Source organism: Schistocerca serialis, chromosome 5, assembly GCF_023864345.2.
Source record: "Schistocerca serialis cubense isolate TAMUIC-IGC-003099 chromosome 5, iqSchSeri2.2, whole genome shotgun sequence".
NCBI lineage: Eukaryota > Metazoa > Arthropoda > Insecta > Orthoptera > Acrididae > Schistocerca > Schistocerca serialis.
Window position 1 is genome coordinate 50,463,323 of NC_064642.1, and position 15,064 is coordinate 50,478,386.

Consider the following 15,064-nt stretch of genomic DNA (forward strand, 5'->3'; position numbering starts at 1 on the left):
TCCTTCTTGTCTTTTGTACATATTGTATATTACCCGTCTCTCCCTATAGCTTACCCCTATTTTTCTCAAAATTTCGACCATCTTGTACCATTTTACAATGTCGAACGCTTTTTCCAGGCTGACAAATCCTATGAACGTGTCTTGATTTTTTTTTATTCTCGCAACGTCGGAATTGCCTCTCTGGTGCCTTTGCCTTTCCTAAAGCCAAAATGACAGTTCCCTAACACATTCTCAGTTTCCTTCTGCACTCATCTGTATATTATTCCTATCTGCAACTTGGCTGCATGAACTGTTAAGCTGATTGTGCGGTAATTCTCGCCTTTGTGAGCTCTTGCTGTCTTGGGAATTGTGTAGATAATAGTTTTCTGAAAGTCAGATGATATGTCGCCATACTCATACCTTCTACACACAAAGTCGTTTTGTTGTTACCTCCCCCAATGATTTTAGAAATTCTGATGGAATGTTATCTGTCCCATCTGCCTTATTTGAGTTAAGTACTTCAAAGCTCTCTTAAATTCTAAATCTAATACTGGATCCTCTAACTCTTCTAAGTCGACCCCAGCTTCTTCTTCTACCACATCAGACAAATCTTCCCGCTCATAGAGGCCTTCATTGTACCTTTTCCACCTATTTGCTCTCTCTTCTGTATTTAACAGAGGAATTCCCGTTGCACTCTTAATATTATCACCCTTGGTTTTAATTTCGCCAAAGGTTTTTTTGACTTTCCTATATGCTGAGTCAGTCCTTCCGACAATCATTTCTTTTTCGACTTCTTCACGTTTTTCATGCAGCCATTTCGTCTTTGCTTCCCTGCACTTCCTATTTCTTTCATCCCTCAGCGACTTGTATTTCTGTATTCCTGAGTTTCCCTGAACATTTTTATACTTCTTTCATCGATCAACTGAAGTATTTCTTCTGTTACCAGTGGTTTCTTTTGAGTTACCTTCTTTGTACCTATGTTTTTCTTTCCAACTTCTGTGATTTTCCTTTCAAGAGATGTCCATGCCTCTTCGACTATACGGTCTACTGAGCAATTCCCATTGCTGTATCTATAGCCTTAAGAGAACTTCAAGCGTATCTCGCCAGTCCTTAGTACCTCCGTATCCCACTTCTTTGCGTATTGATTCTTCTCTCAAGCTTCAGCCTACTCGTCATAACTACTACACTGTGATCTGAGTCTGTATCTGTGATAAACGTTTGTTGTTATTGTTGTTGTTGTGGTCTTCAGTCCTGAGACTGGTTTGATGCAGCTCTCCATGTTACTCTATCCTGTGCAAGCTTCTTCATCTCCCAGTACCTACTGCACCCTACATCCTTCTGAATCTGCTTAGTGTATTCATCTCTCGGTCTCCCTCTACGATTTTTACCCTCCACGCTGCCCTCCAATACTAAATTGGTGATCCCTTGATGCCTCATAACATGTCCTACCAACCGATCCCTTCTTCTATTCAAGTTGTGCCACAAACTCCTCTTCTCCCCAATCCTATTCCATACCTCCTCATTAGTTATGTGATCTACCCATCTAATCTTCAGCATTCTTCTGTAGCATCACATTCCGAAAGCTTCTATTCTCTTCTTGTCCGAACTATTTATCGTCCATGTTTCACTTCCATACATGGCTACACTCCATATAAATACTTTCAGAAACGACTTCCTAACACTTAAATCTATACTCGATGTTAACAAATTTCTCTTCTTCAGAAACGCTTTCCTTGCCATTGTCAGTCTACATTTTCAATCCTCTCTACTTCGACCATCATCAGTTATTTTGCTCCCCAAATAGCAAAACTCCTCTACTACTTTAAGATTCTCATCTCCTAATCTAATTCCCTCAGCATCACCCGACTTGATTCGACTACATTCCATCATCCTCGTTTTGCTTTTGTTGATTTTCGTCTTATATCCTCCCTATAAAACACAAAATAGTAGCTATTTTGGTATCCTGGATTGCTTATAATCCACTGCTCTGCAAAACTTAGGGCCGAGCTACATAAAGTAACATAACATATTAATTACTCGATTGAAATGGACGAAAGTGTGGGAACATGTTGCCAGAGGTCTCCAGTCGCGCACAGAAAGTTGGACGTTACACGACGTGAGGTCCGCGTGACAGTAGATCCAAATGGAGCTGTACCAGCAAAACGGGCCAGTTGAACGGACAGGAGTGGACAGTGTGTGTCAGGCAGCTGCAGTGGTGTTCTTAACTACAACCCTTGGATGGTTTCATTCAGGGAAAAATCATTGGGAAACTATATGAAGGTCGATGTGTGCAAAGTGTATCCCAGGAGTTCGGTATTGCTCGCAGATTTCCTTCATGTGCATGGAAGAGTTCCGAGCCACAGGCAGTGCTGCCCGAAGGATAGGAGATCGCCGACCACTGTCAAATACAGCAGCAGATGACTGCTGCGCAGTGCAACATGCAAGAAGGGACCCACGTCAAACAGCGAATGCAAATCCAATTGCATTTAACAGGACTGTACGACATGACAACCGCATGCTTCACAGTAGCACGACGACTGCATGGGGGCGGTCTCTGTTGCCCATGTCTTCCGTTAACACCCCAAGTCGGTGACACCGTTTGCGATGGTACCAAGAGCATACGGACTGGACCAACAAGGATCGAATGACAGCAGATTCATTCTGGATGGTGATTCTAGACAGGGCGAGGGGTTGGAGCAATTAATGCACCCAGGGACATTGTCGAACATGATGGCTTTGGTGGTCTAGCCGTTATGGTGTGAAGAGGAACAATGTTGAATGGGCATACTGACTTCCATATCTTTCACCACTGTACACTACTGGTCAACGTCACTGTAACACTGTACTCCTTCCCACAAGCGCCTTTCAGGGATGCAGTCGGCCCTTACTTCAGTTGTATGGATGACAATACGCAACCGCACAGAACAGCCCAGGAGGATGAGCTCCTGGAATAAGATGATATTCGGCGAATGGACCGGCGAGGCAGTAACCCTGACTTAAATCCTGTCGATCACATGTGATATCCGTTGGGGAGAGATGACAGCACCGTCACATGCACCAACGACCATCAGCCAGATGTCAACCACGCTGGTGGAGCAATGGAACGTCCCGCCTCAAGAACTCCTTACGAACCTTGTGACCAGTATCTGTCCACGTTGCAGAGTACGTACTGCTGACCGTGGTGATCACACATCTTATTAAGAACAACGTAACCCCTTTTGTAATACCCAGGAGACCATCATTAATCGCTGTAACACGAGTGATGCTGAAGATTAGATGGGTAGATCACATAACTAATGAGGAGGTTGGTAGGGCATAGTCTGAGGCATCAAGGGATCACGAATTTAGTATTGGAGGGCAGCGTGGAGGCTAAAAATCTTAGAGGATGACTAAGAGATGAATACACTAAGCAGATTCAGAAGGATGTAGGTTGCAGTAGGTATTGGGAGATGAAAAAGCTTGCACAGGATAGAGTAGCAAACCAGTCTTTGGACTGAAGACCACAACAACAACATGAGTGTAATTATTGCCTTTGAACAGATGTGTTATTTTTGTTTGTCTGGTTGCCTATTTCCTTCAGTAACGTATTAAACTATAGTGTGGGATTTTTTTTCTGAGCTTGGTCCAAGTTTCATCGAGCTGTTTTACTCGGCGGAGACACATCACGGGAAAGTTACTTTCGTCCACAAGTTTTGCACACCATTATATACCCGAGCGTGCTGACTCATAATATGCAGATGATTTGTCTGCTTCATCAATCGTTCTTGAGACTTGTGATGTCAGTCATGTACGTAAGTATATAACTTTGCGTCATGGTAGTCGACGCACTGATTGAAATTCTACAAGAGCACTTATTACTACATGCAGTGCTAATAATCCAAGCCGGCCGCTGTGGCCAAGCGATTCTAGGCGCTTCGGTCCGGAACCGCGCTGCTGCTACGGTCGCGGGTTCGAATCCTGCCTCGGGCATGGATGTGTGTGATGTCCTTAGGTTAGTTAGGTTTAAGTAGTTCTAAGTTCTAGGGGACTGATGACCTCAGATGTTAAGTCCTAAAGTGCTTAGAGCCTTTTGAACCTAATAATCCGAATTGTGGTACAATAATCCTATAGAAGGTACACAAATACTCATATGAAACATACTTTCTTAAATTAATGTGCGTTTATTTGAATACTCTGGTTATAAATAGCCTTTGTGGATGTCATGCTGAAGCGTCAGCCAACATCACTGTTCTCCATTGATCGTGGTAAAGTGTCTAGAGACGTCCCGATGAAAACATTTACTGTGTTCGTTGCCACCTATACGTAAAGAAGGGTTTGTGATTTCGAAGGAAGTTAGGTTAGGTTAGGTTAGGTTAGTGTTTAACGTCCCGTCGACAACGAGGTCATTAGAGACGAAGCGCAAGCTCGGGTTAGGGAAGGATTGGGAAGGAATTCGGCCGTGCCCTTTCAAAGGAACCATCCCGGCATTTGCCTGAAACGACTTAGGGAAATCACGGAAAACCTAAATCAGGATGGCTGGAGACGGGATCGAAGGAAGTTGGTTCGACTAACTTGAATGTCACTCTTGCGCCTCTTTCGGCACCATGCATAATTGTAAATGGCTGTCAACAATGACGTTCCTTATTTGTGAAACTATGAACATACCTTCTTTCACTCTCCCATGACTTCGGAAAATATTGTACTTATATCGAAAACCATTTGAGTTTTTGTCTGGTGACCTCGCGACATGTTTCATGAGTCCAAGATTTTTAGGACAAGTGACGTGATGCTTCGTCACGCTCAAGCAGTGGCACACGAAGATCGGTTTTACTTCCTGGCTGCATTTTATCTCTGACACGCTATTTCTTCTTCACACAGCGCGCTCTCTATCTCCGCTGCGCCATTCACAGATTACATAGCAGTACTTTGTGCACCCTCTCTGCACTCCATTACAAAACTGATTACGTTCAAATAAAGATACGATCACTAATCATTCTTTTCTTCCTCTCTTTGAGGTCAGCAGCATATCCAACCGGTGCTCATTCATATCTGTTCGCGTTGTGTAATAACACTGACGTCGGACTTGTCTTAGAGCAATCGATTAATAGCCATCGAGTTTCACCGCTGTGATCCACCCTGGCGCTTCACATGAGAGACAGTGCATGGGTACCTGAAGAAAATGTTTCGAAGAGTGCAGAAGTAGTGTATTAGCAGAGGAAAGTTTCATTGAAGTTCCGGCTAAGGTGCTGCATGGTAAATAAAAGTACGATAACAAAATTAGCGACGAACTGTGTCCCAAGAAAAATAGGAGTTTGTCAGTATCTTCGAAACACGTCGTGACTGAGTAAAACTGTTTTCAGACTGCTCACAAGATGAAAAACTTCATTACGAAAAGTAAAAGTCATATCAGATATCCACAGTTAGTTTATAAGTGTTACTGGTTCATTTTAATATACGTTAAACGTGATGACTCTCACATAGTGCAGTTTCAAGTATAGCGCAGCATGTATAAACTACCTAGCGCAAAACGTGAACATTGATGTTAGAGAATGTGAAGATGTTCTTAGCCGGCAAGAGGAACTCAAGTCCTGGGTAGGGCCGCGTCACTGGTGTCTTGTACCCCCAAAGGGAAGTCATAAAGTGGTAGAAACAGACTGGCCACCGGTGTTCTAGCATGAGCTCAGTGCGCTATAACTCGCTAAATGCAGATCACCAGGAGCGCAACACAGCGTAAGACTGACAGTAACTATTGACAGTATAGTGTGTACGAATCCATGGCTCATTTGAATAAACCATTGGCAGTAGGACCTCTAATGCTTAATTTTTCGTAAAAATCTCATGTAGTATGCCCCTTCGATGCTATACAGATGTGCGATAGCAAATAGCATTGCCCACCACTTGATGGAATACTGCCTCTTGTTGATGAAGGTACAAGACGCGATTAGAAAAATATATAACCGGAGAAGAAACAAATGCGGAATCATTTATTAACAACATTTCTGCCAAAAACAATCAATAAGATGTTAATTAAAAAGCTTCCAAAAGAAATTATACAAAAAGTTTGTATGTATGTACGTGTACCACGGATCTCCTTCCGAATCACTTGATTGATTTCGACCAAAATTGACACTCAACTAACGAGTATCACCACTGCATGGTTTATAACCTCAGACCTCCAATAGGAGCGCAGATACGAGCAAAACCATGATTTTCCAGTCCCATGCTTATAGGGTGCCCCACACGATAGTATGTTGGTGGGGAAAATATGACATTGTCAAGTCAACCTGCTTTGCAGGGCAGCCTACGTGTCAGATGCAAGAAACGGTTTTTCACTCTCTGACATATAGGCTTCCCTGCATGACAGGCATGTTGTGTTGGGGTAGTACTGGCCTGCTTTATTAATGTACAGTGCATGGTGATCTTAACATTAGGAAAAAATAAATTATTTTCAAGCCCATGATATGCAACCTGCTCTGTCTTATGAGAGTAGTACCAGTCTGTTTTAGAGAACTGTATTGCAGGGACTATACATGCCAATGAGCATGTTTGGGGACAGGTTGAGATGGATAGAGGAGGGGATGGACAGAGTGAGGGTGTGGAGGAAACAGAGAAGAAGAAGGGACAGATGGATGAGACAGGTGGAAGGTGTAGAGGGGTAGTGGGCAGGTGAAAATCGAAGAATGGGGGGCAGAGATGGAAAGAAAGAGGGAAAGGAGGATATGATCAGAGGAAGGAGGATGATATGGTCAGAGGGAGAGGGTGAAGGAAATGGAGAAAGAGAGGGTCTAGAGGAAATGTACAAACAGAAGGAGGACAAGCAGTTGAAGAGGCAGTGGGAGTCAGGAGGAGGAGTAGACAGAGATGGGAGGATAAGGTGCACAGGAAGTAAGAAAAAAATGGCTCAAATGGCTCTGAGCACTATGGGACTCAACTTCTGAGGTCATTACTCCCCTAGAACTTAGAACTAGTTAAACCTAACTAACCTAAGGACATCACAAACATCCATGCCCGAAGCAGGATTCGAACCTGCGACGTAGCGGTCTTGCAATTCCAGACTGCAGCGCCTTTAACCGCACGGCCACTTCGGCCGGCTCAGGAAGTAAGAGTAGGTGGACACAGAGAAGGAGAGAAGCTGAGTTCAGTACATGTGTTGAACACATCTGCAGCTAAAGACGTGGGGAAAGCTAGTGTATTTGTAAAAAACAATGTATTTATATGTTTATATGGAACATGAGGTGGACAGGCAGAGTTAGGAACAGGTGAACACAGAGAGGGGGGAGGAGAAGATGTGTTCAGTACATGTGTTGAACACATCTGCAGGTAAAGACATGGGGAAAAGGCTGGAATATTTGTAAAAAACAATGTATGTACATGTGTATGTAGGTATACGGTAGGCAGGGGGCAAAGATGCCTACACGGCAAAGATATGAATGCAGGGTTTTTTCCTATTTCTGAGTGTACTGTAGCAGCCCTACATCTTCTGTTGAGAGCTGCTGTGATTGAAGAGTTCAGGCGCTTTAGAGGTTTCGAGATCTGAGGCCGGTCCGTTTTTTGGAACTTTCGTTCTAAGTCTTTACCACGTAATTGACTGCTATCTGTCTGCTACAGCAGATACCCAAAGAATTATCGATACCTCAGGCTTTAAGCTTAGTTGTTAGTTTAACAAGGATGCCATAACCGGTTGCTTATACTACAAACTAGATGGGGCAAATATCCGCATGTGTACATTTCCCCAAAACATTATTCTTTTCTTTTGTCGGTTTTAATACTGAATGTGTAGGTTTATTTAACATATTTAAGGCACCTCTCTTTATACACACATCAAATAAAAAGTTTTGCATCACCATGGTTCCGAGAACCCCTGAAGATAGATGTTGACTGTGGATATTGTATAACAGACACAGTCCCTTTGGCTGTTCAGAGCGTGGGATTAGCCGAGAGGTCTAGGGTGCTGCAGTCAAGGACCGTGCGGCTGGTCCCGGCGGAGGTTTGAGACCTCCCTCGGGCATGGGTGTGTGTGTGTTTGTCCTTAGGATAATTTAGGATAAGTAGTGTGTAAGCTTAGGGACTGATGACCTTAGCAGTTAAGTCCCATAACATTTCACACGCATTTGAACATATTTGAACATTTTTGAGCTGTTCAGAAATGTCATTAAATCCACCCAAAGATGTAAACAATCATGCATGAGCAGCGCTTATTAGACGGATGGGGTCCGACAGCTGATCAGTTCCAGTCATTCCACCGGGAAGGAGGTACACGGCTCGTGTTGTCTGTAGTTCAACGGTGTCTAGATGGTTAATACCGCGGTTCGATCGCGTCCGCATTGTTACTTTGTGCCAGGAAGGGCTCTCAACAAGGGAAGTGTCCAGGCGTCTCGGAGTGAACCAATGCGATGTTGTTCGGACATGGAGGAGATACAGAGAGACAGGAGCTGTCGATGACATGCCTCTCTCAGGTCGCCCAAGGACTACTACTGCAATGGATTACCGCTACCTAAGGATTGTAGCTCAAAGAAACCCTGACAGCAATGCCACCAAGTTCAATAATGCTTTTCGTGCAGCCACAGGACGTCGTGTTACGACTCAAACTGTGCGCAGTACCCTGCATGAGGCGAAACTTCACTCTGGACGCCCATGGTGAGGTGCATCTTTGTAACCACGACATCAAGCAGCACGGTGCAGATGGGCCCAACAATATGCTGAACGGACCGCTCGGGATTGGCATCACGTTCTCTTCACCGATGAGTGTCGCATATGCCCTCAACCAGACAATCGTCGGAGATGTGTTTGGAAGCAACCCGGTCAGGCTGAACGCCTTAGACAGACACACTGTCGAGCGAGTGCACAAGGTGGAGGTTCCCTGTTGTTTTGGGGTGGCATTATGTGGGGCCGACGTACGCCGCTGGTGGTCATAGAAGGGGCCGTAATGACTGTACGATACATGAATGCCATCCTCCGACCGATAGTGCAACCATATCGGCAGCATATTGGCGAGGCATTCGTCTTCATGGACGACAATTCGCACCGCCATCGTGCACATCTTGTGAATGATTCCTCCGTGATAACGGCATCACTCGACTACAGTGGTCAGCTTGTTCTCCAGACATGAACCCTATCGAACATGACTGGGGTAGATTGAAAATGGCTGTTTATGGACAATATGACCCACCAACTACTATGAGGGATCTACGCCGAATCGCCGTTGAGGAGTGAGACAATCTGGACCAACAGTGCTTTGATGATCTTGTGGATGGTCTTCCCCGACGAATACAGGCATGCGTCAATGCAAGAGGATGTGCTACTGGGTATTAGAGGTACCGGTGTGTACAGCAGTCTGAACCACCACCTCTGAAGGACTCGCTGTATGGTGGTACAACATGCAATGTATGGTTTTCATGAGAAATAAAAAGGGCGGAGATGATGTTTACGTTGATCTCTATTCCAATTTTCTGTATAGGTTTTGGAACTCTCAGAACCGAGATGACGCAAAACTTTTTTTGAGGTGTGTAGTTCACTATTACACGTCGATTGATTCATTATTAATAACACTAGTTCAACTTCATGTTGAGGAAACTACGAGAGAAACTACGTTCTCCACGCCATTGTCTTCTGAAACGTTAGAGGAGGCTAAGGAATCTAACAGAACTCGGACCTTTCATTAGAAATGCAGCCACAAGGCTTAGATGAAACGAATCGAAATTGCGTAAAGGACTTAAAGCAGTCTATGGAGTAGCATCGTTGGGACGTTTCAAGACAGAGGAAAGTGAATTGTCGGAGCATTGTATCAATCTGGATTCTATATTCTACTGCCTTACGTTTAAACATTTCTGACATTTAGCCCCTTTAATAAATGTAAGTGGCCGGGGAAGACTGGGCTCGCTCATTTATGGCACGTCATGACTGAAGTTTGATGCAATGGGAGAAAATCTGTACTGGGAGGATAATGGGGTTCAGTAAACCACAAATGGATGTTCTTTCAGTAAATGGAAACTTAATCATCTAAATATGTTTCCTACCCATCGAGTCTGAAATGTAGACGAAACAGGAATACAGACTGTACCTGGAACATAGACGAAAAGTGTGGTACGACAAGGCCAGAGATGTGTAAGTAAACGAGCTGCGGCCAACAAAGGTGAAATCATGTCTGCAGCTTGCTGTATGAGCGCCATAGGACATTACCTACCGCCGATCTCTAAATAAAAAAGAATGAATGCAGCACTAATCAAGGGGATCTCTCTAGGTTCAATGACGCCGGTTTTAGAGAAGAGGCACATGACAGCGGACGTTCTCACTGAATGGCTCCATCACTTCCAGAAATACGTGAACGCTACCTCGGAAAATCCAGCGTTACTAGCTCTGCATAACCACAGTCTACATTTTTCAGTGACGGCTATAACTTTCTGTAAAGAAAATAATATTCACTTACTCATTTTGCCTCCACACAGCAGCAACAAGGTCTATCCGATGTACCGCTATTTCTCCAAGCTACTGTAGTCATGTCTGACGAACTGATTGATCAATGGTCAGTGAATCACACTCGAGTTGGCATAAGTACATGAGAAGTGACAGGTCTTTTTTCTCTGTCCTTTTCAAGAGCAGCAACTAGGGAAAGAACTACTGTTGCTTTCAGAACTCACAGAATTGTTCCAGTAAATAAGTGCGTTTTCACAGAAGAACATCTTCTACCATCGTAGGTGACTAACCAGCCAGAAACTGACAATCAACAGAATGAACCAGCTACTGCATTAGAGCTGCAGAAATCTCTTTCTGTTACTAACAGCAGAATACCACCTGAATCGATCTCACCTGATACTAGTAAGATCCGAGTAGCAGCTGAATCCATGCGATCTACTTCTGGTACCGACAAACCAGTAGTAGATTGATATATGACATCTACACTCATGCTCATAAATTAAGGATAATCGCAGAATGCAGTGTCACACAACGGCGCTAATAGCATAGGCACATGGGGAACGCACACGACACAGATCTGTAAGTCCACGGTATTGGTGCTAAGTTGAGAAAATCGTCCCGAAACACATGTGCTACAAAACGCCACTGTTTCCTGCGCATGTACACTGACGTCAATATGGGATGTGCTCACCATGCACACGTACACAGGCCGCACAACGGGTGGGCATACTCTGCATCCGGTGGTCGAGCAGCTGCTGGGGTATAGCCTCCCATTCTGGCACCAGTGCCTGTTGGAGCTCCTGAAGTGTCGTAGGGGTTTGAAGACGTGCAGCAATACATCGACCGAGAACATCCCAGACGTGCTCGATGGGGTTTGGGTCTGCAGAACAGGCAGGCCACTCCATTCGCCTGATATCTTGTATTTCAAGGTACTCCCCCACGATGGCAGCTCGGTGGGGCCGTGCGTTATCATCCATCAGGACGAAGGTGGGACCCACTGCACCCCTGAAAAGGCGGACAAACCAGTGCAAAATGATGTCCCGATACACCTGACCTGTTACAGTTCCTCTGTCAAAGACATGCAGGGGTGTACGTGCACCATTCATAATCTCACCCCACACCATCAAACCACGACCTCCATACAGGTCCCTTTCAAGGACATTAAGGGGTTCGTATCTGGTTCCTGGCTCACGCCAGAACATAACCTGGGACCACTTTTCCCATTATCATGTGTTGTGTTCTTGTTACCAGGCTTTACGCGCTCTCCTGTGACCAGGGGTCAGTGGAATGCACCTTGCAGGTCTCCGGGCGAATAAATCATGTCTGTTCAGTCGTCTGTAGACTGTGTGTCTGGAGACAACTGTTCCAGTGGCTGCGGTAAGGTTCCGAGCAAGGCTACCTGCATTCACTGATGGTGAGATATCAGTCTTCATGTGGTGTTGTACACTGTGGACGTCCCGTACTGTAGCTCCTGGACACGTTTGCTGTCTGCTGGAATCGTTACCATAATGTTGAGATCACACTTTGTGGCACACGGAGGGCCCGTGCTACGACCTGCTGTGTTTGACCAGCTTCCAGTCGCCCTAGCATTCTACCCGTCATAACGTCATCAATACGTGTTCTTTGATCCATTTTCAACAGACAGTCACCAGTATCACGTCTGAAAACGTCTGCACACTTACTCGCTGCACCGTACTCTAACATGCACGAACACACCTCTGCAATGTGGACTGCTGCCGGCGCCACCGTGCGACGACCGCAGGTCAAATGCACCGCACGGTCATACCCCGAGGTGATTTAAACACGCAAACCACCCACCAGAGCGTTGTTACACCGTGTATCATCATTATCCTTAATTTATGAGCATGAGTGTAGTTCTGCTTATGGGATCAACAACCAAGTAACAGATGAACCCATTCCACCGAGTTCTGATATCAACAACAACAACCACCGAGTAGGCGCTCTATCCATCAATGACAAATCAAAGAATAGTGTAAATACAGAAATACCTGCACTTTCTGCAGAGAAAACTAGCATCCCATTGCTAGCCGTGAGATACTCTACGTCTGGCAAACTTCTTGCTGTAAGAACGCCACCTGCTGATTTACAACCTCTTCCGAAGAGTACAGTGCAGCGAAAGAGATGGAACAGGGTATGAAATCTGCTATTCTAATCAGCTCCCCAAATACAAGTGTATTAAAATAACAACAGTCCCTTAAGTGGTGGACAGAAGCAAACGCTGTAACTAGAACTCTCTTCAAATTTAGCAATAAGAGAAAGAAAATGGAGAAACTACATCCAAAAGCAGATGAAAAGCGGAAAGAGTACTTCTATCCTGCTTGTCATGGAAAATATGAAGATCCACAAGAGGAGGACTGCATCGAGAGGTTCCACTGGCATGACCCTTTGCACGAAGAATTTACAGCATACGAATATGGCGATTTCGTTTGTGATCCGTGAACAGCTACAAATAGAAAGAAATGAAATACTAAATATGAAAGGTATACAATGATCTTAGTTACTTGTGGCAACACTGGTTACGTTTTGGGAACCGTTACTGTGTTGAATGATTATTTATTTGCATTTTATGCTACCAGTCACTTTTGTTTGTTTTACATTTAATTTAACATATTGCAACGCACTTCGAGCATGTTCTACAGATCGTCAGGCGTTCAGACATACAGAAAATATTTACTCAGCCGGCTACGGTCGCAGGTTCGAATCCTGCCTCGGGCATGGATGTGTGTGATGTCCTTAGGTTAGTTAGGTTTAACTAGTTCTAAGTTCTAGGGGACTAATGACCTCAGCAGTTGAGTCCCATAGTGCTCAGAGCCATTTGAACCATTTGAACCTTTTTGTTTACTCACAAATAAAATGTCTTAAACTATATTTACATAGGACTTTCGTTTATTGTTCGCTGCTGGTGTGTCTGTTGGGGTATTTGGAGGGAGGAGGTGCATGACTGGACAGAAATTAATATCCGGTGCTGTCTTCTGCTGGTGTGGACCTGTGTCTCGTTGTTTATTGTGACTGACACGGTAGCCTGTGTGGGACGCGGGTAGTTATGCCTCAGTCGTTACGGTGCTAAGATCGTGTGATACACTTTATTATGTGACAGTTTTTCACTTACGATTCTGGCATCCCAAAGCTTCGTTTGCACACTGACGGAGCTGTTGTGAGACATTATACTATTGCACTATTCATTTTGGCACTATTTTTACGTAGTTCACTGCAAAAAGTTTTCTACGCTGTATGGAAACGCTATACACTAAATACACTCCTGGAAATGGAAAAAAGAACACATTGACACCGGTGTGTCAGACCCACCATACTTGCTCCGGACACTGCGAGAGGGCTGTACAAGCAATGATCACACGCACGGCACAGCGGACACACCAGGAACTGCGGTGTTGGCCGTCGAATGGCGCTAGCTGCGCAGCATTTGTGCACCGCCGCCGTCAGTGTCAGCCAGTTTGCCGTGGCATACGGAGCTCCATCGCAGTCTTTAACACTGGTAGCATGCCGCGACAGCGTGGACGTGAACCGTATGTGCAGTTGACGGACTTTGAGCGAGGGCGTATAGTGGGCATGCGGGAGGCCGGGTGGACGTACCGCCGAATTGCTCAACACGTGGGGCGTGAGGTCTCCACAGTACATCGATGTTGTCGCCAGTGGTCGGCGGAAGGTGCACGTGCCCGTCGACCTGGGACCGGACCGCAGCGACGCACGGATGCACGCCAAGACCGTAGGATCCTACACAGTGCCTTAGGGGACCGCACCGCCACTTTCCAGCAAATTAGGGACACTGTTGCTCCTGGGGTATCGGCGAGGACCATTCGCAACCGTCTCCATGAAGCTGGGCTACGGTCCCGCACACCGTTAGGCCGTCTTCCACTCACGCCCCAACATCGTGCAGCCAGCCTCATCGTGCTCGTCGCCGCTATCTGTTTACAGCTGCCCACAGCCCCCAGCTCCGGCCGTTCCACTGTTCACGGCTCGCCTTGAGAAACAGACCATCCAGGAGCACATACAGCACCGGTCGGCACAAACTGTAGCATTCCTTGCACCGTTGGCCGGTCGCCGCCAAAACTTTCCCCAGCCGCTAACAGGCCCATGTTGCGATACGGAAACAGTAGCACTCCTAGTGGCCTGGCAGTGAATTTCGTACGTGGGAAAATATGGTGGGGAAATTAGTATTCTTACTTTGCGAAATATGAGTATTACATAATGATGTTTTTCAGTTACACTTTATGTGTGGGCCTGGTAGTCTTGTGGCAAATTATGTACCTGGAAACGTATCCGTTACCTTGTGAAGTAATATAGTTTAAAAATCTCTATCAAAACCTAAGATTGAAGTCTTGTACCTGGGCTACAAAGTCATGTAAAATTTTATAATGACGTCGTGCTCTCCTTTTGACTGTAAAATTGTTTATTTGTAAAACCTAACACTGAAATTTCGACCATGTTGATTTATCAAGTGGAAATTTCGAAATTTGTGGTAAGTTCCTGTGGGAACAGACTGTTGAGGCTTACACACTACTTAATCTAACTTACGCTGAGGACAACAGACACACCCAGGCCCAAGGGAGGACTCGAACCTCCGACGGAAGGAGCCGCGCGAACCGTGGCAAGGCGCCTCAAACCACGCGGCGACCCCGCGTCGCCAAGTGGAAATAATTGCTTTATGTCGTCC